Genomic DNA, 13,603 nt, shown 5'->3' on the forward strand with positions numbered 1-13,603 from the left:
AACTGGACCTGCATTTAACAGTTCTACCATGTGGTCTTGAAAATGTATTAAAATGGATTATCCAATGATATCTCAATCCACCTAAAATGTGTATTCATGTGACTGCCTAAAATGTGCAGGGCACATGTGGATGCTGCCAGAGATAGTAAGGATAATAAGACTAGGATCCCTAATCTTAAGAAATTTATGACCTAATAGGGCAAATAAGATAAGTTCATAAATGACTTTCAGTTCAAAGACTCACAACAGGCAAGCAAAAGGGACAAAACAATAAGGTCTTTCAGAGCCAAACATGGGAAATTAAGTAGGACACTAGATTCAGAAAGTGCCAAAAGTTAAGGTTGTCATGGCAATGTGAACTCAGCAACACAGCCAGGCCTGCTCATCAAAAGCATACATTCAACAGTTTAACACAAATGTGATCTGCTGAAAAGCAGCTATCACTCAAGGATCCAGAACCCTTCACAACTGTGGATGAGCACTTACTCTGTGACTATAAGACAAGAAGTGGCTTGCCTAGCTTAGTTCCATTTCACCAGCATTTTAGGAGTTGTCTATTATGTGTAAGACATAGAGCTGGATGTGGATGGATACGAAGATGAAGACAACATAATTCCTAATCCCCAAGGAGCTTTTCATCCAGAGCTAATAGCATGCAGGTGTGCAAATGACGATACGAAAAGTACGCCAAGCTAAAGAGTGCTATGTGCAACCAAAGAAGGTGAAAGTGTTCATCCTACTAGGGGTTCCCAAAGGTCTCCTGGGTTAGGTGGCATTTTAAATAGGCTTCAAAGGATGGATAGGACATTTACAAGAATGTGCTAAGGTGAGAATTTTCAAATAAAAGCTCAGAAGCTGGAAAGGATAGAACTGTAGGGAAACGGTAACAGTTTGGCTGAAATAAAGTTATGTGAAAAAGTCAAGTCACTTGGAAACATCAGTGGAAGGACCCACATATTCCTATTTGTCTTATAAAGTCATAGCAGGATTGATAGGTGATATGGGTGTTGTCAATAAAAATATTACACTAATTTAAAAAGTCAAAGTTCTCTTTCCTATCTCTACCTCCTTACCTTATTTGGATTTCCCAAAAAAACCCTTACGGTTTTATTCTTACATTCACTGGTTAAATTCTTACATTCATGCTGTTTTGTAGCTGCATGCCTGGACTTATATTGCTGCCCCCAGTCTAAAATGCACATTCCTTTCCAGCTCTAGCAAACTACAATCCATTCTTGGGGATCCAGCTGGAGAACCTCTGTGGAGTCTTTCCTACTCGCTCTGCATCCCCACCTGGGCAAGGGTAACATTCCCAGTTTTGGCTACTCCTGTGCCTTGTATAGCTGACCACCTGTCATTTATTAAGGCACCTGCTTCATGCCGGGCCCTCATTTCAACCAGGCAGCAACCCTGCAAAGCAGAAATCAGTTTTCCAGATAAGGAGTTTGAGAACCAGCAGTAAATCTCCCAAAGTGAAACAAAAAAGGAAGTGGTGAACAAAGGTTTATATGTTGTCTATCTGACTGCAAAGCCCCTACTATTTTCTTAAATTTGACTATTGAGCTTGCCATATCATATTGCAATTACTTTTCTGAATATCTCTCCCCAATTAAATTGTGAGCATCTTGAGGATAGGGACAATATCTTGCTCAATTTTGCATCCTCAGATTCTAGTGCAAGGACTGATAACACAAAAGATCCTAGGTGTTGTAATTTGTAAAAGCTGCTGGATTGCAATATACCAGAAAAGAAATGGCTTTTTTAAAAAAAACAAGCTCTGGTTGGTTTTATTAAAGAAAATTTTTATATGATTTTACTTTTCACCAGTCTGTTCTGGCATGCTTCTAATGATATCAGAATCATCTGGATCGATGATAGCCAATGTGCAGACTCTAGTATTTTCTGCAGGCTGTGCCCAGTTCAATATTATTGCCACTGTAGCGATGGACACCAGTTTCGGCCAACATGGGTTAGTACTCTATTTTGGATTTCCTCAAAGCTGGGCAGTTGTTGGCGAGGATGACTAGTTTCGCTTTGCCTTGCCTGATCATCTTCAGAGTCTGCTTGTATCCCAGCATGTACTTTCCACTTCTCATAACGAGTTGGAGTCAAGAGTTGATCGACTCTAGCGACTTTTTTGTTTTCTTTGCAGCCACTATTTTCTGCCTGAGATGTGAACGGCTTTTATAAAGGGGAATTTAATAAGTTACACCTTTACCATTCTAAGAAAGTGAAAGTATTCAAATTAAGGCACCAACAAGAGGTTACCTTCACTCAAAAAAGGCCAATGGGTCAGGAACACCTTTTCAGCTGGGTAGGACCGTGACTGGCATCTACTAGTCCCTTGCTCCTGGGCTCCATTGCTTTCAGCCTCTATTTCTGTGGGGTCCTCACTTTACTTCTCCAGGGCTGGCTTTCATCTCTTGGCTCTCTCCAGGCTCTGGCTTGCTTAACTTCTCATGGCAATGTCTGTTGGGCTCCAAGCCTCTCCAAATATCTGTGTCTCTGTTCTCCACATGTCTGCTGTGAAGTTTCTGTCCGCTCTGAGACTTCTGTCATTTCTGGCTCTCACCAAAATGTTTTCTCTTTTATAGGATTTCAATAAACTAATCAAGACCCACCCTGAATGGGCAGACTTACATCTCTGTCTACTCAAAAGGTCAAACCCAAGATTGGGCGTGCCTAATCTCCATGGAGAAAATTTAATCAAGTTTCTGCCCTACAATATTGAATTAGGATTAAAAGAAAGGGCAGCTTCCAAAAGATTGGATCAGGATTAAAACATGGCTTTTCTGGGGTACATAATAGTTCCAAACTGGCACATTAGATAACTTTTGTTAAATCAGTGACTAAATGAATTTTAAACAAGCAGGAATTGAAGACAAGGCATTCTTTTCCCTGGGAAGGTAAAACCATTTTCCAAATTATACAGCAGTGATGCCAATTCATATGTCCTCATGGCAGCTGATGGCAAACACTTGGTGGGTTTTTATTTAGTTATTATAATAACAAAAAATAGATGTGAAATTTATGGATGTACTTTCTTTTATCTTCATTTTTGCTTGCACTTTCCAAAGTTTTCTGTCTGCCCAAAATGTGTTCCCAGGAATGCTGAAGAAATAATGTTGAGTAATGCTGTATCCTTGGAGGATAATATTACACTCTAGCATCTTGCCAATTGAATGTTTCTCTCTTAAGGTCCAGAGGCCCCATATAAACCTTCTATGTAATTTGTTAAAATCCACTCCACCACTGACCTCCAAAGGCCAACTTAATCTAGCTTCCAGGAATGCTTTGGCCTGGTCTCTGCCTTCCCTTTCTCTGTCTCTTCTTTCCTGAAAGCTGTTATTATCCAAGGGCCCTGCGTTGATCCTTTACCTTTTCTAATTATAATAAGAGAAGGTCATTGCTCTCTAACCTTAGCAACCTCCCCATCTACTTTTACTATATATTTTCATTCTCTAAGTTTATGTTCTTGCTTGGTGCTCTTTCTACAAGACCTGTAATATTAAATGTTTCTTATGAGATACATCACTTATTCTTTCTGCATGAGTATTAAAATGTAAGCATGGTACTAATGTCCAGTATTGGAAAGACTGCCAGCATCTCTCCAAAACTCAAGCTAGAAACTTGGAGTAGGATTGAATGTAACTTCTATCCCATACTCAGAATACTAAACCAGTTGTCAAATTCTGCCAATGTTTTCTGTACCAACTTTTCCACAACTATCCCTACTCTTTTATCCCTTACTCACTATAGTTTATTGTATTTTTCCCAGAATCTTTGTATTTAGACCAGCTTTATTACAACTAACAAAGGTATTTTCTTCACATAATGCTTTACACTGGGGCAATTTCACTCTCATAACCAAAATGGAATCCCACAGACCTTTGGACCAAGTTATTTTTAGAAGTTAAAAATCTTCGCCAATATGTTATAAACTGCTCTAAAGAAGATACTCAAATGGCCAATAAGCACATTAAAAGATGTTCAACATCATTACTCATTATAGAAATGCAAATCAAAACCACAATGAGAAACCACTTCATACCCACTAGAATGGCTATTATTAGAAAAATGGAAAATAATAATTACTGGCAAGGATCTGGAGAAATTGGAACTCTAGTGCATTGTAGGTAATGATGTAAAATGGTGCTACCATCGTGGAACACAGTTTGGTGGTTCTTCAAAAGTTAAACATAGAATTTACCCATGCACCTTCAATCCCACTTCTAGGTATATACCCAAAAGAACTGAAAAGCAAGAGTCAAACAGATTCTTGTACACCAAGGTTAACAGCATATTCACAATAGCCAATAGGTGGAAGCAACCCAAGTATCCATCAATAGATGAATGGATAAACAAAATGTGGTATAGCTACGCAATGCAATACCATTCAGCCATAAAAATGAATGAATACGTGATACATGTTACAACATGGGTGAACCTTGAAAACATTGTGTCAAATGAAAGGAGTCAGACACAATAGGAAAAATAGCTGATGATTACACTTATATTAAATAGGAAATATATCAGATGATTCCACTTCTAATATCCACACCAAGCAAATCCATAGATACAGAAAGTATATTAGAGGTTATCAGGGGTAAAGGGAGAGTTACTGCTTAATGGGTAAGGAGCTTCCTTTGGGGTGATAAAAAGTCTCGAGGTAATAATAGTGATGATGGTAGTACAACATTATGAATGTAATTAACACCACTGAATTGTATATTTGAAAGTGGTTAAAATGGGAAATTTTGTGTTGAGTATGTATTAAAACAATAATTTTTTTAAAAAAAGATGCTACAAATTACCTTAATTCTTTGGCTTTTTCCACATTCCAGGTTTATCTTGTCAGGTTTATCTCCTTAATGTTCTCACGTCACTTTGCTCTTTAGGCCTCTTCTTCTGCTTCTCTTTTCATTTACTTCATTTCAGAAACTCTTTCCCCTCCTTGGAGCCTCACTAGATAGATCCTCACTACTGGGAAATCCTGCAGCAGTACCCTCAAAACATATGCTTCACTCTCGTCTCCTCTGGTGCTCCATGAGGTCGGCCCCAGTCACCTCATTGTCAGATCACGGCAATGCTTCCTGAACAGGTCTCCCTGCCTGCCTTGCTACAGCCTGTTCTCAATACAGCAGCCCAGGGATTCATCTAAAATCGAGTCACATCACTTTGCAACTCTCTCATGCCCAGCCCCACCCCCAAGTCACTCATAGTAAAGTGAAGTCCCTCATGGCCTACAGGGCCCTGGAGAGTCTGCACCTCTCTCCCTTGGGACTCTGCATCAATCTGCTCTCCCTCTTGCTCAACCCACTCCAATCCCATGGGCCTGAACAGCACATTTACCAAGCAGACTGCTACCTCAGGGCCTTTGCACAGGGTATCTCTCTTCCTTAGAACACTCCTTCCCTTTTATCCTCTCCTTAGATCATTGCTCAAATGTCATCTATTCACCTTATTAGCAAAGCCTATCCTGACCATCCTATTTGAAAATGCATTTGCCCCTGGGTTCCCTTATCCCCTTTCCCTACTTAATGTGTCTTCTTTGCACTGAGAACCCACAGCTAAAAGTCCAGACCATGATACTAGGAACAGTTCATAACTAGAACAAGAAGAGAAGTTATTGTGCAAGAAGAACACTGAAAAGATTGCTGCCTTATATATGAAGAAATTATTGTTTCTAATGGTCTTTCTTACAACTCTTAGGACCTTATAAAGGGTCAGGAGGGATTTTTTTCCCCATTTGGTATAATCCCAAAGATATCTCCCCAAAAGGCAGACCAGCTTATCCTCACTGTGATACAAGATTCAATAAATAATAAAATAATCCTAGGGTTTGAAAAAGAGTTCTGAACTTGGAATGTTGTCTTAGATGTGAATTTCTATCATTTGTATAAAATGTTTATCATTCATCATATGGAATAAATAAGAGTCTGAATCCCTTAGAAAACGGTACTTTCCCAGCTAGTCCCTTGACGTGAAGTGGCTGCTGCTACTGGGGCCCCCGGATGAGCAGAGTCGCTGCAAGGCGACCACCCAGAAAAGCGCTGGAGAAAGCAGATGGATCCTGGGTGGCACCCTGAAGGCAAACAGACAGGCTAGACTGGACTGTGGGGAGGGAGAGCCTTCTAGAGTCCTGTTTCCCTCTTTAAGAGTGGCCCTGTTCCTGGTTCTCAGACTTCAAACTTCTAGTTCCTTGATCCCCTGCATCTTGAAGAAATCAGGAAAGGAGGGTCTCTAGGGAAAGAACATTTACATTTTACCTGGATGTTTAAATAAAAGTCAACACCGTAACCTGCCTGGGCCGGGTACGTGGTGAGCCTGTGCTAGCAGTACAGCCGAGGTGTAAAGACATTCCAGGAAAGAAAAGGGCATCTAAAAAGATCATTGCTATATGATACACTTTAAAACTTAAGAATGGGAAAGCACTTCCAGTGTCTTTCCCTGCCACAGTTCAACTGCAGGCTCACCCTAAGACTTAAAAAAGGGAAAGGAGAGCTTTATCAACACATTTCTGTGTTCAGTGTACAAGCTCTGCTCAGTCTAGCTGCAAAGTGACTGCAGGATTTTATTCCTAGTTTTATTGGTGGTAGTCTAGTTTTGGAAATGTTATTTGATCAACAATGTAGATGTTATGTACTCAAAGAAAAAAGGTAAACACACAAAATCTTTAAATGCAGTATTGTTGCTATAGAAAAATAAAAATGGAAAACAGGGTCCGCTAATAGTTAAAAAAAATTATATCATAATCATACAATGGAATAATATGTAACTTATTAAAATAAAACATGGGTAGATTCCATGATAGGGTAAATTTAAAATGTAAATTGCAAAGCTGGGTCAGTGTTGTATGATCTCGTTTTGTTAAAAATGCAAATGTGTCTTGACAGAAATATATAGAACAATATCAACAAACTATCTTGGGGAATTATAGGAGACTTCATTTTCTTTCATAAATTCCTGTATGATTTAAATGTTTGCAACAAGCATCTATTACTTCTATAAACAAAAATACATTCAGTTGTATGTGTGTGTGAGTGCGTGTAATTAAGTTCTCTAAGCTTCAGACACAATGCAAAGTAATAAATGGTACAGAGTAAAGATAATACTTTGTTTTTAATCGTATCTACAGAACAGAGTTATTGTACCTTTTATTACTTCATTAGAAATACTTGACCCTAAAATTAGGAAATTGATGTTGTTCATCAAAAAATATTTTCTTCTTTTCTTCCAACTATAAAGCAACCGCAACCCATCTATTGTTAACTCCAAATGCCCACACTAACAAATGAGTGAAAATGTAGCCAATAAAATAAAAGTAATATAAATTCAACTGAAAACTGCAGTCTCTATATAAATATCCTTTTTCCTCCCATACGCTCCCTCTCTTCTTATTGCACCCACCAACACAATGTCCCCAAAAAAGCAGGCCCCCAAATCTGAAAACCACTTTCTCTCAGACTTTCTTGCTTATTCCTAAATGATGCTGGGAGCAGGCTGTAAATGACCTCAAGGAACACAGTAAGATTTTAGCGACTTAGTAAGTTTATTGTTCTCAGATTTTATGAGATTGCTTATGAGAAGGCTAGTTGTGACGGAAACACACGGGCCCCCATGTATTAGACCTCAGCAGAGGAGTGAGACCTGACTCACTGCAAAATATGGTAAGCAAGGAAAACAACTTTAAAATCGATAAAAAAATAAAATAAAATTCCCATTACGACTTCCATAAAAGACCTGAGAAATCATTTGAAAGTTCTTACTGGCTGTGTTGTGTTTAGAAAGGCCCAAATTGCAAAGGTTTAGTCTGTTCCTTGTTAAAAAGCATTCATAACCTCGCTAGATAAATTTAAAAGAACATTTCTCTGCTGCCATCCCGTGGATTATTTAGGTAATGCAGTTAAAGCTCAGGCGCACGCAAAGCTAACTCAAGTCGTTCAATGTAATTATATCAGATAGAAAAAGGCTTATTGATCCCTTGAAGCCATTTATATGACCGGACTGTTAAAAAATATTAGACAAGCTATTCATTATTGGAGTTTATTTGAGCAGTTTATGATTCATGAGTTAGCATCTAAACCACACCTGAAAAGGAGTTCAACTGAGGGAATGGAAACGGGAGCTTATATAGGGCAAAGGAAACAAGTTAGGAAATGTTCTGATTGGCCAATGCTTTTAAATATATACCGTTGGCATTATCTCAACTATCTGGCATGGAAATTTAGAAAAGTTAAAAATCTCCTCCCTGAAAGTTACTATGCACGATACATTAGCCTCACTCCTGGCCAAATCCCTCCAAACCCACAGGCCAGTGGGAAATGACTTCCAAGCTATGCAGTGAGAAGGGACTTGTAGTCTTGGGCAGCGGGAGTGGTGAAAGGTGGGCACCGCCTCCCTCGACAGTGTGAGCTCCACGCCTAGACACCCTTCCCCCGAAGTCCGTGAACAGGCCATGGTTTCACCTTCTCCAGTCATCCCGAAAATGGCCTGGGAAGGACCTGTGAATCCCCCAGTGGTGTGTCTGCGCAGTAAGGAAAGGAACCTCACCTGAAGTATCCCTGGCCTGATGTCTACTAGGTCCCAGGGGCGTGATAACTCCAGAGCTGTCCCCTACACAAAGACTGGGAGCAGGGAATGGTGAGGAAGGAATAATATCCTCATCCCTTGTCAGATTCGGACAGTGTCAGTGGGGAATTGTCCTGCAATATGTGTTGATGTGCTTAATATGTGGCTGCCAAACCCACCGTCAAGTGTATGCTGATTCTCATTGCACTTCTCACACTGAACCTGGGTTTGCAGATGGTCCTTGGAGCACCCAAGCTTTAGGGTCAGCAGTAAACCCAGAAAAGGGTTGAGGGGGAAAACCAGAAATTCTTCTGAGTCATAATCTATGTAGTACTGGAGAACTGACAGAAGAACTGGAAAAAATTCTCTGCCTGCCCACCTCACTTCCTTACTAACCTGAGAAAGTACAGAACTTTCCCACTTGAGGAGAATGTTAAAGGATAGGGTAGGAGAATGCTTATGTTTATGAGAAGATTCAGATTTGTTTTTAAGAATCCCATGAACAAGGGCTTGTCTTTCTCCACTCACTGGCAGACCACACCCTTCAGATGGTACTGCAGGCATAATATATATAGTAAATCTGTTTCAAAGAAATTTAGGAAGGCAGGATGCTAATACATGCATGGTTCTTTGGGAAGTCAAGAGAGCTGACCCGATGATTTGTACCCTCTGAGTTAGAACCTGGTCTTTAGAATTTTACTTTCCCACTAGGCTCCATAATATTTAAGTTTGAGGGCCTTCATGATAGAATACACCACCACAAAGAGTGTTGTAAACTATGAACTATAGGTAATAACATAATTATAATAACATTTTGTTTATTGTAACAGGGTACCAAACTAATGCAAAATGTGAATAATAGGGAAAACTGTAGGAGTAGTATATAAGAACTCTGTACTTTCTGCATGATTTTTTGTAAAACTACAACTGTTTTAATAAACAAAAAATTTTAAGCTACAAAAAGGGTAGAATATAACTATATCTTCTGGATCTGAGGTAGCTAGATTTAGCACACACACAAAAGGACACCAAGTTCAATTTTAATTTCACAGAAACAACAAACAATAGGAGCATACTTTTATTTAAATTTTATTCATTGTTTACCCGAAGTTCTAATTTATTGGGCATCCTGTATTTTCTCTAGCCATCTTAATCTTCTTCTCTCCCAAAATATTGTTGAAGTCAGTTAAAGAAAATTCATATTTCAACTAGAGAAAAAGAAGCAAACGGTCGCTAATTGATTTAAAAATTATTTTTAGGGGGTGCAAGAGTAGTTCAGCGTTAGAATTCTCACGTGCCATGTGGCAGACCCAGGTTCGGTTTCTGGTCCATGCACCTCCCCAAAACACAAACAAACAAAGAAAATAAGCAAAAAATCAACAAATGATGCTGCAATAACGGAATACTCACATGAAAAAAGAATGAAATGTGACCCCTCCATACAGCTTACAAAAAAAATGATTAACATAAAGCTACTATTTATTTAATGAACAAGATAAAATAGCACAAGAATACAGTGAGTAGCAGGTTTTCCAAATAAACATTAGAGGGGAAAAAAGGCATGTTACATTGAGTGTATACATTACACTAAGGTATGCTTGAAGGCCCATGGCTTAGTTTATTCAGTTAAGTAGTTCAGATATTTCCTGAGCATCGCTTCAAGCAGCAGTACTGGGCTCTGGGATGGAACAAGGTAAACATGCTGCCACCCCTGCTCCAAGGGCGCAAACAGAATACAAGGGAAAGACAGAGAAGAGATGCTGTACCTATTTCTAAAGGGGAATACAGAAGAAAAGGAAATTTCACACCTCTTCTCTGCACCCCCCCCCCACCCCCCCAGCCAGCGAGTGCCTGGTCTTATCACTTACAAGATATGACTATCAGGTGAAGAGATTTATTTTAAAGAAATAGTCCTGACCTGTGGGTACTGATTCTTGTTTAACATTCAAATTTACACCGTATATGTCAAATGATACAGTGTCAAAGTTGGAAACACTCTTAGCAATCTCAACCAGTAGGTTTGTTTGCTAAACCTGAAGCCTGCAGTCCCACGGCGTCCAAGCTTGGCTACCGATTCCCCCTCTATAGTCTTTTCCCAGCTACTGTTTTGGCAGTCGAGGTCTGGACACATGAGTGGACTGGCCCATATCTCAGGTTCCACCAGGCGAAAAAAATCAAGCTTTCAAGGACCAAAGCTATCAAAGCAGGCAGAATAAAAAAGAAATAAAAGAACGACTGCTGCCACTTGTAACACTCCAACCAGAGACAACAGCCACAGCCAGCTTAGGCAGACAAATGAAAACAAAATGGTTATTGTCAGAGGTAATCCAGAGGGTGAAATCTACTTCTTCCAACCTTTGTCCCCAAATATATATATTTCCTCAAAAGGCTAACCTCTGGACTTGGTAACCAACAAACTGATCAGGAAAATTTATGGTGTATTGACAACTGGTTCACAAAAGCAAGTAAAGGGTGTAGAAACTGACTAGTTATTTATGCCAAGAGTCCTTTCCCTACTTGTCACTTTAACTTAAAAGAATAAGGAGGAGGAAGGAGAAAGAGGAGGAGATGAAAAGCAGGAAGAAGAGGAAAAGGAGGAGGAGAAGGAAGAAGGAAGAGGAAAAGAAAGAATAGATCAGAGCTTCAGTCTCTAAGGAAAGAGAGTAAAACAGCATCAAAATAGTAAACTATTTGTCTGCCTTTTCCTTCCACTTTTGTTTCTTCAAACTCTCCTTTACCCAATTTATCTTCCTCTCAGAAGTCCTTGATGTCGTATTGGGAAAGTTTTGTCTTCCCTCTCACCAGTTCATGCTCGTATATATGTGAGTATGGGCTGGGCTCTTCTAGAAGCAGAGAAACAGATTAGGACAATTCCCATTAAAATGTGAATAGATTAAATAGTTTTCAAATTTACCAATACCCAGTAGCTTTCCCCTGTTTTAGCAAAACTGATAAAATTTTAGGCAAAAACACAGAGATATTTGTAGTCATTAAGGTTTTCTTTTACTGCCTCCCCCTTCCCTCCACCCCCACCTATCGACCTCTGAACCGGCAATTCTTATGGTACATACCAGTCATTCCCCAGTTTATTAACCTCCATGTGGGTCAAATGCCCAATGCTCATTTATATGTTGCCCTACATATTCAAAACTGTCCAATTTGTAAAAATTCTGTCATTGCAGAAAACCTTTGTTATGTTTTATGCCTAGGACTCCTCTTACCTGGTTATCCCATTTTTCTCTGTTAAACTGTGTCCTACTATTCTCAGTCCTCATATTTTAAATGCAGTTGAGTCCACTTCAGCTGCATGGACAGAGCTCACACTTAGGTCTGAACTCTATGGCTCTTCCCTTAATGGAAGAAAGATGGCTACAGCTGCCCCAAGGTACAATTTCCAGATTTCATTCCTAAGACCACTCTGATTTGTTCAAGAATGTGCCCAGAGCCAATAAGGTACCATGAGTCTCCTAGTGGGAATTCTGGGCCCTTTATTGGAGCTTTAACTTGAACATGTATAGACTAAAGCTACTGATGCTCAGAATAAAGGAAGACAAGATAAAGAAAGATAGAAGTCAGGTCCTAGTGACATCATTTAAGCTTCCATAACAAACTAAACTACACCTAAAGTAATCCCTATCACAGACTTTTTAGTTTTGAAAGCAATAAATTCCTTCTTTCCTTAAGTCAATTTAGATTTTATTTTTATCACTTGCAATCAAAAGATCCTGATACAATGAGTATACTCAGAACATCTAAGATAATAGATGAGGTATGCTGCTCTAATGAGCAAAGAACCTGAAAGATTCTTAAAAATCAAAAATATTTCCTAAATGAAAATTTCGGTCAATACCGAGAAAATCTTCCAGAACCTAAACCAAAAAGGTAAAGCAATGAAAAATATGAGAAAAAAGTCAAGAAAATGGAAGATCAGTAGAGAATGTACAATATGGTCAAATATTAGTAATGGGGAGAGGGGAGGACAGGGAGAATTAAAGGAGAAAATAAAACATTTACATTTTTTATAATTATACTAACTTGAATGCTATTTTTTATTTCTAACCTTGGAATCAATATTTAAATAAAGCATGAGAGATTATATTTTGTAATTATAGTTAAAGAAAATAAATATCATAAACATGTCTCTATGAAAGTAAGGAAATATGACAGAAGTTGGTAAAGTGGTGGGGTTAGGAAAAGAGATGAAGATTACTCTAAACGTGAAAATGACATCATCTTATGTAGGAGATAGATCATCAGTTATCCATAAGAAATTATACCCGATTGTATACTACGGGTCACGAATTCAGCAGCAAATTAGTTGGGTGGTTCTAACTCAGGGTTTCTCACGAGGTTGCTGTTAATTAAGAAGCTGGCTTCAAGCTGCCATCAGCTGAAGGCTCAACTGGGGTTGGAGGATGTGCTTCCAAGTGCGTCCCTCACATGGCTGACAAGTGTGGCAGGAAGCCTCAGTTTTTTTTGTGCTGGGCACATCTGTGATGGACTGCTCATGTGTCCTCAGGACAGGGCAACCGGATTCCCCCAGAATAAATTATCTGAAAGAAAGCAAAAGCCACAATGTCTTTCATGACCTAACATTGGCAGTCCATGCTATCATATCTGCAATGTCCTATTGGTCAGGCTGGTCAACCCTGTTCAGTGTGAGAAGGTTCATGAATATCAGGAGGCAAGGACCATTGGAGGCAATTTTGGATGCTGGTTCCAGAGGGTATTAATAGATACTTCCTGTCTAAAGTTGATGGAACAAAGAATAGATTAACTAAATTATTTGAAGTTCTAAAAGTAACCACCTCCAAAAGAATGCAAAAGAATAATATAACGAATAAATTGAAGGAAAGAAAAGTGGGAGTTATCTTTCATATTAGGTAACTGACTGATATTGTCTAAAGTTAATAAATTAAAAAACAGAGAAATAAAATTGTTTAGTCTGGTAGGAGTCACCATTAGAATTAAAAATGGAACAATTAAGAAGTTTGTACCTCTAGAGATTAGTACTAAGGGTATAGCAGGAGAT

The 13,603-nt window shown here is 39.0% G+C and overlaps 1 pseudogene; it reads right to left on the minus strand.

The window, feature by feature from the left end:
* Positions 1–1,813: 1,813 nt before the first annotated feature.
* On the minus strand, positions 1,814–8,481 carry LOC143686793 (large ribosomal subunit protein eL30 pseudogene; annotated as a pseudogene).
* Between the last annotated feature and the right edge of the window lie 5,122 nt (positions 8,482–13,603).

The sequence above is a fragment of the Tamandua tetradactyla genome, chromosome 6, assembly GCF_023851605.1.
Source record: "Tamandua tetradactyla isolate mTamTet1 chromosome 6, mTamTet1.pri, whole genome shotgun sequence".
In the NCBI taxonomy this organism is placed as follows: domain Eukaryota; kingdom Metazoa; phylum Chordata; class Mammalia; order Pilosa; family Myrmecophagidae; genus Tamandua; species Tamandua tetradactyla.